This window comes from Muntiacus reevesi, chromosome 1 (assembly GCF_963930625.1).
Source record: "Muntiacus reevesi chromosome 1, mMunRee1.1, whole genome shotgun sequence".
Lineage (NCBI taxonomy): Eukaryota > Metazoa > Chordata > Mammalia > Artiodactyla > Cervidae > Muntiacus > Muntiacus reevesi.
The window spans coordinates 20747160-20757734 of NC_089249.1; the positions used below are offsets into that span (position 1 = coordinate 20747160).

At 47.3% G+C, this 10575-nt stretch overlaps 1 long non-coding RNA gene and 1 pseudogene across 1 annotated transcript; one reads left to right on the forward strand and one right to left on the reverse strand.

The window, feature by feature from the left end:
• Positions 1-5815: 5815 nt before the first annotated feature.
• On the forward strand, positions 5816-10575 carry LOC136159320 (uncharacterized). The gene is made up of 3 exons (XR_010661447.1): positions 5816-5893; positions 6743-6894; positions 10187-10575. It is a non-coding gene; the product is annotated as an uncharacterized lncRNA (long non-coding RNA).
• LOC136159312 (large ribosomal subunit protein uL23 pseudogene) lies at positions 7165-7648 on the reverse strand (annotated as a pseudogene).

Consider the following 10575-nt stretch of genomic DNA (forward strand, 5'->3'; position numbering starts at 1 on the left):
AGTCATAGAACACTCATCCCAAACCCAGAGATGCTCAGAAGGATGCAGTGGTAGGGATGGGACTCAAATGCAGTCCTTTTGTTGGTAGGAACTGTGCTCAGGCTCCGAACCATGAAGTTAACTCAACAGCCGACCAGGGTCAGGAGTTGGAGACCCCAATGCCATTGTCCTTAAGGAGGAGAAATGACCCTGGTGGAGAGTCTAGGGGAATTCTGTTGGTTTTAAGGTCAGAAATGTTATGGGAAAGAGGAATCTTTTGGGCTTGGCACAGCAAAGAATTTCCATATTTTGGACCAACTCCAGTTGATGAGCACTGGCAGCCTGGAGCTCCGTGCTGAGCGGGATCTTGAGGTCACGCCCAGGCTCCCAGGTAAATTGCTCTGTGGTTGACTGGCAATACCTGCCTTGGCCTTGCCATGGATGAACAGCAGTGTATGCTGATCTGGATTAGAAGCGCTCCCCAGGGATGGCCCTGAGTTTGATTCATCTTTTTATTCCCAGGGCCTAGGTGTGCCTGAAACGGAGCAAGCACTCAATAGATATTTGAGGGAAGGAGGGAAAGAGGTCAGAAAGGAGAGAGGAAGTAGGGAAGGAAATTTATTTTCAGGGAGGCCAGGTCTAGGCCCAATAGGTAAATTCCTGGCTAGAAAGCTTCTGATTTGCCTCCCCTGCTTCTCTTACCTCCTTGCTCTGATCACACCAACCCCTTCCTTTGGAGGTCCACCTTCTCCCATTTGGTTCTGGCGGGACACCAGTTACAAGGTTCTGCCCCTCCTATCCTGGGGCAGGCCTGTGACTCACCCCGACTTTTGTTCCCAGAAGCCAAACTTTGAGAGGGCACTCTGGGAGAAGGCCTGGAGAGATGGTCCCCAAACTCAGCAATAGCAGAGGACATGGTGGAGTTCACTGGTGGGACTCCTGAGATGGATCTCAGATGCTCCTAACCCCAAAAGTCATCTCGTTCAGGACCAACAGCCAAAGGCACAGAAATCACCGGGAAAAGAAACATCCTGGGGAGGTCAAGGGATCTGACCCTTTCTGAATCCCAGGAGCCTGAAATCTCCCCCAGCCTTGGCCATTTCATTCCCGAGAATGTCAACATGGGGACTTCCCTGGTGGTCCAGTGGCTAGGACTCCAGGCTGTCAATGCAGGACACCTAGGTTTGATCCTTGGTCAGGGAACTAGATCCCCCATACCGCAACTAAGAGTTTGCATGCTGCAACTAAAGATCTTGCATGCTATAACTAAGATCCAGTGCAGCCAATAAATATATAAATATTAGGAAAAATGGAACCCCTGGAGGCTCAGACAGTAAAGTCTGCCTGCAGTGCAGGAGACCTGGGTTCGATCCCTGGGTTGGGAATATCCTGTTGCCATTGGGAATATCCTGTTGCCATATTGCCATTGCAATAGCCTGTAGAAGGAAATGGCAACCCACTCCAGTATTCTTGCCTGGAGAATCCCATGGACAAAGGAGCCTGGCAGGCTACAGTCCACAGAGTCACAAAGTGTTGGACATGACTGAATGACTTCACAGGGAAAAAAAAAGCCCCAGATCTTACCCAGGATTTGCACTGCCTTCCCTGGGAAGAGGCCCCAATCCCTCCGTGCTGTAAGAGCCCCTGATTGCAGACACTGGGTTTCAAACCCAGAGAAGAATCTCAAAGCCATCAAGAAGTTGTGGGTCCCCTTGGAGAAATGACACCCACATGGCAAAGCTAAGTGAACTGAGAAGGCAAAGACTGTGATGAGGGTCCAAGTTGCCAGGAAGACTCGAGGAGGGCCCCCTGCCTGAATTTCAGACCATACCCAGTGTCTCCAAAAAGAAAGAACTAGAAGCCACTACCCTAATCCTGAGGCCCCGAGGGAAGCAGCAAGTTCCTAGGTAAAACAGGTTCCCAGAGGCTTTATCCTCCCTGGTCACTCCTCCAGGCTCAGGCTAGGGGTGGGGTGAGAGAGAAGGAAGAAGGGTCTTCTCTTATCTTTGGGTGGGAGAGGGCTCCCCACCCCCCCCCACCCCCCCGCCCAACACACACACAAGAGGAAAGGGCAGAGAGCTCAGGCTCAGAGCTGTGGGCTGCAGGGCTCACCTGGTCCCACCCACCTTGTTCTGCAGCTCCCACAGGCCAGTGTTGCCAGCAGGAGTGTTCATTGAAAGAGGGTGGCTCAGTGCGGCCAGGACACGGGTCTCCCAGGTTGGGGTCTCGGCTAGCACACAACCCAGCTTCTTCCAGACTGGACATTTCTCGCAGCCCCTCCATCTTTCTGCAGACCCCCAAGAAAGAACAAAGGAAAGAAGGGGGCACTGGATTAGGAGCCAGGGGCCTGAGTCTCCAGACTCACTATGAGATTAACCCCCATATAACCTCAGCCCCTCTCTGGGCCTCCATTGCCACAAACCAGGGAGTTGGCCTCCATTGGCAAGGTCCCCTCTGGCTCCAGTGTTCTGAAAGCCAAGGGAGATGGGTTGGGGCCACCCCACTCTGGCTTTCTCCCATCTCTCCGGTGGCCTCAGAGATCCCAGATGGAAGAAGAATTTTTTTAAATTGAAGTATACTTGATGTGCAATATTATGTGTCATAGGTATACAGTATAGTGATTCATAATTTTATAAAGTTATAGTTCATATACAGTTATTACAAAGTATTGGCTACATTTGCTTGTTGTACAGTATATCCTTGTAGCTTATTTTATACCTAATACCTTGAACAGTCACTGACTTAGATTCCATGTCTAACCCTTTGTTCCCCAACAGGAGAAAGTGAGCTGTTTCTTTCGGTCTAGTGTTCTCAGTAGCTTTCATGAAAGGCCCTTCCCATCGGGCCCTAACATACCTGCCTCAGCTCCTGGCTCACTCAGGAGACCACATGTTCTAGACACACCCCACTGGGGGCCACACCTCACTGGGACCACACCCCAGCAGCTGCATATGTTCACACCACTTTGCCTCCTTCAAATTCCCCTATTTTCTCAGCCTGACACTCAAGCTTGCCTTTACCCAAGAAGGCCCAGTTCACTTGATACTCCGCTGGGCAAGGTGACTACTTAATTGTTGGCAGCCCCATGATTTGTCACAGCACAGCATTCAATCTCTGTAAATCAACTGATCCACAGGGAGGCTTGGGGGGAGCTTAGCACCCTCTGATTTACTAAACAAAAGAAATGGTTCCTTTAAACATAACTGAATAAATACTGACTTAAGGTTGAATTACTCTGGGACCGGGGGTCCTGGTGCAAAGGCTTGCTGCTTTAATAGTCATCAAACAATTTCAAAGCACCTACTAAGCACTGCGCACTCTACAAGCTACTGATAACACCAGACTGACCAGAGTAAGGGATATCCTTGAGGAATTTATGGTCCAATGTGAGAGACAGGCATGTGAGTCACTACCCCAGTGTGATCAAAACCCTAATAAAGATATGCAAGGAGACCCCACAGAACTGATGACACTGTACCAGCATCTAAGAGGATGGCAAGAGCCACTGGGCAAAGGACAGAGCAGGTGAGAGTGGGCTGGAGGTCTTCCAGGCAAAGGGCAAAAATTCTCTTGCTACTTTGTAGGTCCTTCATAGCACATGACCCATTAAAATAATTTTCTTACACTTATATATTTAACTCTCCCATTAGACAGAGGATGAGATGGTTGGATGGCATCACCAAATCAATGGATATGAGTCTGAGCAAACTCCGGGAGATGGTGAAGGACAGGGAAGCCTGGTGTGATACAGTTCATGAGGTCGCAAAGAGTTAGACACAACTGAGCGACTGAACAGCAATAAACAAATTAGACAGTCAATTCTAGGAGAGGGGGCATGGCCGGTGTCTTGCTGTGCTGCTGAGCACCACTGCTGAGCACCATTTCTGGTGCTGCATCCTATCAAGTTAAATACTTACTGAATGATCAAATGTTTCAGGCCTGAGAGTCAAGAGTAAAGAGAAAGTGGTAGGAAAGAGAACTGAAAAGTCTGTGAGCCCCAGACCACTGGCAGGCTGCCCTGCTAAGTGAAAGTGAAAGTTGTTCAGTCTTGTCGGACTCTGCGACGCCATGGACTGTAACCCACTAGGCTCCTCTGTCCATGGAATTTTCCAGGAGAGAATACTGGAATGGGTTGCCATTCTCTTCTCCAGGGGCTCTTCCTGACCCAGGGATTGAACCCTTGTCTCTTACATAGCAGGCAGATTCTTTACCTGAGCCACCAGGGAAGCTGGGTCTTTTTTGGCAGGCACTGGGGACCCATGGAATGGTTTATAAGGAAGACAGGTAGGAACATTCATGGTTTAGAAAATTCCTCTGGTCCCAGTGTCCCAGCCAACAGGTGGGCAGCCAACAAAGCGATTGGAGAAGTAACCCAGGCAAGAAGACTTGAATCTAGACGCAGTCAAGTGGGGTACTCTGGCATGGAGGAATTTGCAGGTGTGCTAGGCCAAGGCCAAGGCCAATCAGGGCTCTCAATGGGAGACAGCAGCTCCCACCTCCCCTCCTCTCCTGGCAAGTGAGCAGGAAAGGGCCTCCTTCACTGGCCCGGCTCAGCGCATTCCCAGGAGGTCTGCGCCAAGCCTCAGGCAGTTAGCAAGCTCAGTTTTGCCTCTGCACTCTTTATACTTATGTCTTATTTTTCTCTTCTAAAAAGTCACCTCATGTTTTAGCACATGTGTGTATTTTCAAAGTGAACATTAATGTATGAAGGATCGCTGTACTATTATTCTCTATACTCTGGAATGTGTGAACGTTTTCAAACTAAAAACATTAACTGAATATGTCACGACCTTGTATATATGGGAAGCCAAGTGCCATAAATAAAAATTTTAAACTCTGAATGGAAACTCTTAAATCATTTCTCTCTCTCTCTCTCTCTCTCGCTCTCTCGCTCTCTTGCACGTGCGCGCGCGCGCGCACACACACACACACACACACACACACACACGCAGAGTCCTGTGTTTGAATTTACCTAGCTTCTATCTCTTGCCCAAGGGTTCCATCCAGTCTTTGCTTTGCTAAAAAGAGAGTCCTAAGATGTCGGGGAAATCCGGCAAGACATTCTTCCTGTCGTTAACCAGGATTTACTGCAACGTGGAAAAGAAGTACAGTGTTGTTTTTAAAAATTGCACCCATGCCCCCAACACTGGCAAACAAGTCCAAGGGTTAAGGCTGAACTCAAGAGTCACAGACACTGGTTCGGGTTACCTGCGACCTTTGGGGACGAGAAGCCAGTAAGCTACATTTGCACCCAAGTCCTGTGGTTCTAGAGTGCTGGCTCTTACTAAGCCATACCAGGCAAGTTGGCAGGGGCGATTGACTTTTTAAAAGTCGAGTTTGATGCCAGGCACTTAGCAGGCGCCGAGTGGGCTGGGCCGTCCTTCAAAGGAGGCTGATATTCCTCCCACCAGACTCCAAACTTTCGGGGAGTCCAGCACTACCCCCTTCGCCGGCTCAACCACTCCTGATAGCTTGCTTCGCGGGTCTAAGGCTCCTATGAGCGGGATGGAGCCGGGGAAAGTGCTCGGACCCGGCAGCGGGCCGGGCGTGGTCGGGGGGTCGTGCGCGCCCCGACGGGAGCGGAAGCCCGCGGGTCGCCTCCCCGGGAGGCAAGGCTAGGCAAGGCGAGGCGCGCGCTTCCCGGCAGGAAGGCGCTGGGAGGCGCGGCCTTGGAAAGTTGCCCCCGGCGGGCGGGCTGCCTCAGGAGGCCGGCCGACGAACGCAGGTGACGACAGCCGTTGGGATGGGACGCGCTGGCAGCGCTCACCTTATAAGGGCAGGCTCGGCGCGGGCGGGGCGGGGCCGGCGCGGGCGGGGCGGGCGTCCTACCCTGCGGCCCCGCCCCTAAGCCGCCCGGAAGGTCTGCGGGCAGACTTTCTGCAAGGGCAGGCAGGCTCCTGCAGTGATGCCTCAGGTAATCGGAGTCTCTTTGGGGACACCCCCCGCGTCCGTCTCCAGGCTGAGACCCGCGTCGGCCCCGTCTCATACGGGCTAAACTTGACCGACTCCCTTTGTGACTGTGGGCGGGCTTCTTCAAGTCCCCGCGGTCGCAGGCCCTTACTAGGGTACCTGGGGGGGCCACGGGGATACCTTTAGTGACCGCATCTTGGAGCGCTCACTCACCTGGCTTTACTGTCAGCTGGTGCACCTTGCTGGCCAGGGCTGCCTTTTCTAACTTAGGAAGTCTCTGTAACCTCAGCCCAGGGCCTGGCTAAACAGTAGCCATTGAACCTGTCAGAAGTGTTTGGTTGACTGGGCACTTCTTGATGGCAGGAGACTCCAAACCTGAGAGGAAGTGTCCGGCAGGAGTCAGTCCACTGGTCGCCTGGCCTCTTTTCTCCCTCCAGACTCTCCTCACAGTCCAGATCCTTTTTCTAGGCTAATCTGTTCAATGGCGTCTTCTGTGACCTCCACTCCTTACCGCCCAGGTGCCCTCAGGCTGCCTTGAGGGGCAGCAAAATATACCACCCCAAAATACACCTCTTTGGTTCACTGATTATTTTAAGCTGATTATTAAAAAAAAGAATAAGAACAGCAGACATGAGAGAAGCTCTAAAAACTGAGTATAAGTTAGCTTTTTGTAAGAAACATTTACATTTATTTTATTTTTTGAAACATTTACATGTATAAGGGGAATCTCCTGTAAGGGTGTCTCCCCCTTCCTACCAGGGAGAACCTGTGGTCAGTCTTTCAACCGTGTCCCACTCTTTGCCACCGCATGTGCTATAGCCCACCAGGCTCCTCTGACGATGCAATTTTCTAGGTAAGAATACTGGAGGAGGTTGCCACTTCCTACTCCAGAGGATCTTCCCGACCTAGGGATCAAACCTGCATCTCCTGCACCTGGGAGGTCACCAGGGAGAGTAGGATGGCTCTAAATTTCTATCCAGGGAGAAACACTTATCCAAGGAGAAGGTAAGGACTTGAATATGCATAACAGCTTCACCCACTTTTGCTGTGCTTTTCCTGATAAGCTTTCATAACTGACTCTCCAGTCCCAACATCCTTTTTATTTAATTTAATGCGTTTACACCAAAGAAATAGGTAGCTATTTTACATGTAAGGAATAAAAATCTGAAAAAATAAACAATACAAAGGGTGAGAGCATTTTAACCAAGTTTACATTTCTTTTTTTTTTTTTTTTTACATAGTGTAAACTTTTATATTTGGAATTAGCCAGTTGGACTCAGATTAGATGATCCCAATTTTGTTGGCAACATCCAAAGCATCATAGTCAGGAGCCAGTCGAACATACACCTTCTTCTCTCCATCAGGCCTGATCAGAGTATTGACCTTAGCCACGTCAATGTCATAGAGCTTCTTCACAGCCTGTTTTAATTTGGTGCTTGTTGGCCTTGACATCCACAATGAATACCAGTGTGTTGTTGTCTTCTATTTTCTTCATGGCTGACTCGGTGGTGAGGGGGAATTTGATGATAGCATAGTGGTCAAGTTTGTTTCTCCTAGGGGCACTCTTCTGAGGATATTTGGGCTGCCTCCTGAGCCACAGCGTTTTGGGCCGCCGGAAGGTGGGTGACTTCCGGATCTTCTTTTTCTTGTGGCTGTGGACACCTTTCAACACTGCTTTCTTGACCTTCAAAGCCTTTGCTTTGGCTTCAGCTTTAGAAGGGGCAGGGGCTTCCTTCTTCCCCTTCGGGGCCATCTTCATGAAAAGGGTTTCTACATTTCTTTTTGTTATGGTCTGTAACAATTCACCTCATCATATTGCAATATACAATCGCATTTGCAGCACCCATTACCATCACAGAACTAAACTTAAGGAAGTTGTTGTTCAGTCACTCAGTCGTGTCTAACCCTTTGAAATCCCATGAACTGAAGCACACCAGGCTTCCCTGTCCTTCACTATCTCCCTGAGTTTGCTCAGGTTCTTGTCGTTTGAGGCAGTGATGCTATCTAATCATCTCATCCTTTGCTGCCCCCTTCTTTTTTTTTCCCCTTCTTTTATCTTCAATCTTTGCCGGCATCAGAGTCTTTCCCAATGAGTCTGTTCTTCCTGTCAGGTGGCCAAAGCACTGGAGCTTTAGCTTAAGCATCTGTCCTTCCAATGAGTATCCAGGGTTGATTTCCTTTAGGATTGACTGGTTTGATCTCCTTGTAGTCCAAGGAACTCTCGAGCGTCTTCTCTAGCACCACAATCCAAAAGCATCAATTCTTGGTGCTCAGCTTTCTCTATGGTTCAACTCTCACATCCATACATGATTACCGGAAAAACCATAGCTTAACTATAGGCACCTTTGTCAGCAAAGTGATGTCTCTGTTTTTTTTTTTTTTTTTTTAATATGCTGTCTAGGTCTTTGTCATAGCTTTCCTTCCAAGGAGCAAGGATCCTTTCATTTCATGGTTGCAGTCACTGTCTGCAGTGATTTTGGAGCCCAAGAAAATAAAATCTGTCACTGCTTCCACTTTTTCCTCTTCTGTTTGCCATGAAGTGATGGGACTGGATGCCATGATCTTGATTTTTTTAATGTTGACTTTTAAACCAGCTTTTAAACTCTCCTCTTTCACCCTCATCAAGAAACTTTTAGTTCCTCTTCACTTTCTGCCACTAGAGTGGTATCATCTGCATATCTGAGGTTGTTCATATTTCTCCTGGCGATATTGATTCCAGCTTGTGATTTATCCAGCCTGGCATTCTCATAATGTACTCTGCATATAAGTTAAATAAGCAGGGTGACAATATACAGCCTTTATGTACTCTTTCCCCAATTTTGAACTAGTCCACTGTTCCATGTCCAACTCTAATTGTTGCTTCTTGACCTGTGTACATGTTTCTCAGGAGAAAGATGAGATGGTATGGTATTCCCATTTCTTTAAGAATGTTCCACAGTTTGTTGTGGTCCACACAGTCAAAGGCTTTAACATGGTCAATGAAACAAGATTAACTGTTTTTTCAGGAATTTCCCTGCTTTTGCTACAATCCAAAGAATGTGGGCAATTTGATCTCTGGTTCCTCTGCCTTTTCTAAATCCAGCTTGTACATCTGGAAGTTCTTCAAATACTCCTGAAGCCTAACTGGAAGAATTTTGAACATGACTTTGCTAGCATGTGAAATGAGCACAATTGTATGGTAGTTTGAACATTCTTTGGCATTGCCTTTCTTTGGAATTAGAATGAAAACTGACCATTTCCAGTCCTGTGGCCACTACTGAGTTTTCCAATTTGCTGACATATTGAGTGTAGCACTTTCACAGCATCATGTTTTAGGATTTGAAATAGCACATCTGGAATTTCATCACCTCCACCAGTTTTGTTCATAGTAATGCTTCCTATGGCCCACTTGACTTCATGTTCCAGGATGTCGGGCTCTAGGTGAGTGATCACACCATTGTGATGATCTGTGTTATTAAGACCAGGTCATTTGTAGCACCCATTACAATCATGAAACTAAATTTAAGGAACTACATCATTACTGATGGCCCTGAGATGAAACTGATTTACCTTCTATTAAAAACTACAGTATGCAAGCATTTTCTTTTTTGTTTTCAAGCATTTTCTAATAATGCTACTTAACCACCGTTTGTTGTAAGAACCGTCACCAAAGTTTCTTGGAAGTGAGTCCACAAAGAATTAAATATTTAAAAGGTGAAATGTTCCTTATTTTAACTTTAGCAAGATCTTTATTTTTTCATTGTTAAGAAATACTTTAATAGTTTTAAAGCAAATGGTGATACAAGTAGAGTGCAGATAGCTAAAACTGTACTCCTGAGTTCAAACTTACAGAAAAATGTTTTGTAAATAGTTCTCAATTAAATATTCTCCCTCTTCAGCCCCCTACCCCAAATCTTGGATTTTTTCTTACAAAAGTTTGGTCAAGAGTAGAAATATCTCCAGGCAGATGTATATGCCACATCATAGAAAGAATGGTGAAGCCCAACTAATGACTTTGGTATTAGAAATGGAAGGCAATTAAAATGTACTCAAAGTTACATTAAGAAAAGCTTTCACTGAGTAATACTGAAACAGTCACAAAGGTTAAGAAAATACTGATATCAAAGTACTAATGACTACAATATTAAAATAGACAAAAGCTACAAGAGCTTCCTTTAAAAACCAAAGACACAACACGTGAGTAAGAATTGTTTTCTTGTTCTACTCATGAATTTAGTCTTTATATTCATAGGATTAGTTATGTTGACGTCTAGTAGAGTTTCTTATGACATCTGATGAAGTCTCATTCCAACGTCAGATGGTGACTCTTCCCTAAGGAATCTCTTGGTTTCGGTCACATCCTGGTCACGGAACAGTTTTTAAGCAGTGCAGCATCGCCGTGATTTGCTGAGGTGTGAAGACATATCCTGTGTGCAGTGCCGTCCCCACCGATGAGAACCAGCATAGAATTGAACAGTGTGCTCCCAGGGCTCCAGCATGTAGAGAGCTGTGACCAGCAGCTACTGGTGGTAGAACCAGGACATTTGCTTCCAGGCCTGTGCCTCTGGCATTGCAGACAACTGTCAGTCTGTCCTGCCAGCCTCTCCCCCAATATCTCCTTTTGCCTGAGCTGAAGATGATATTTAAGGTGATGCTTTTGACCGTTTCTGAGAGTTAATCAGTTTTGTGGGAATCTCCCATGTACAC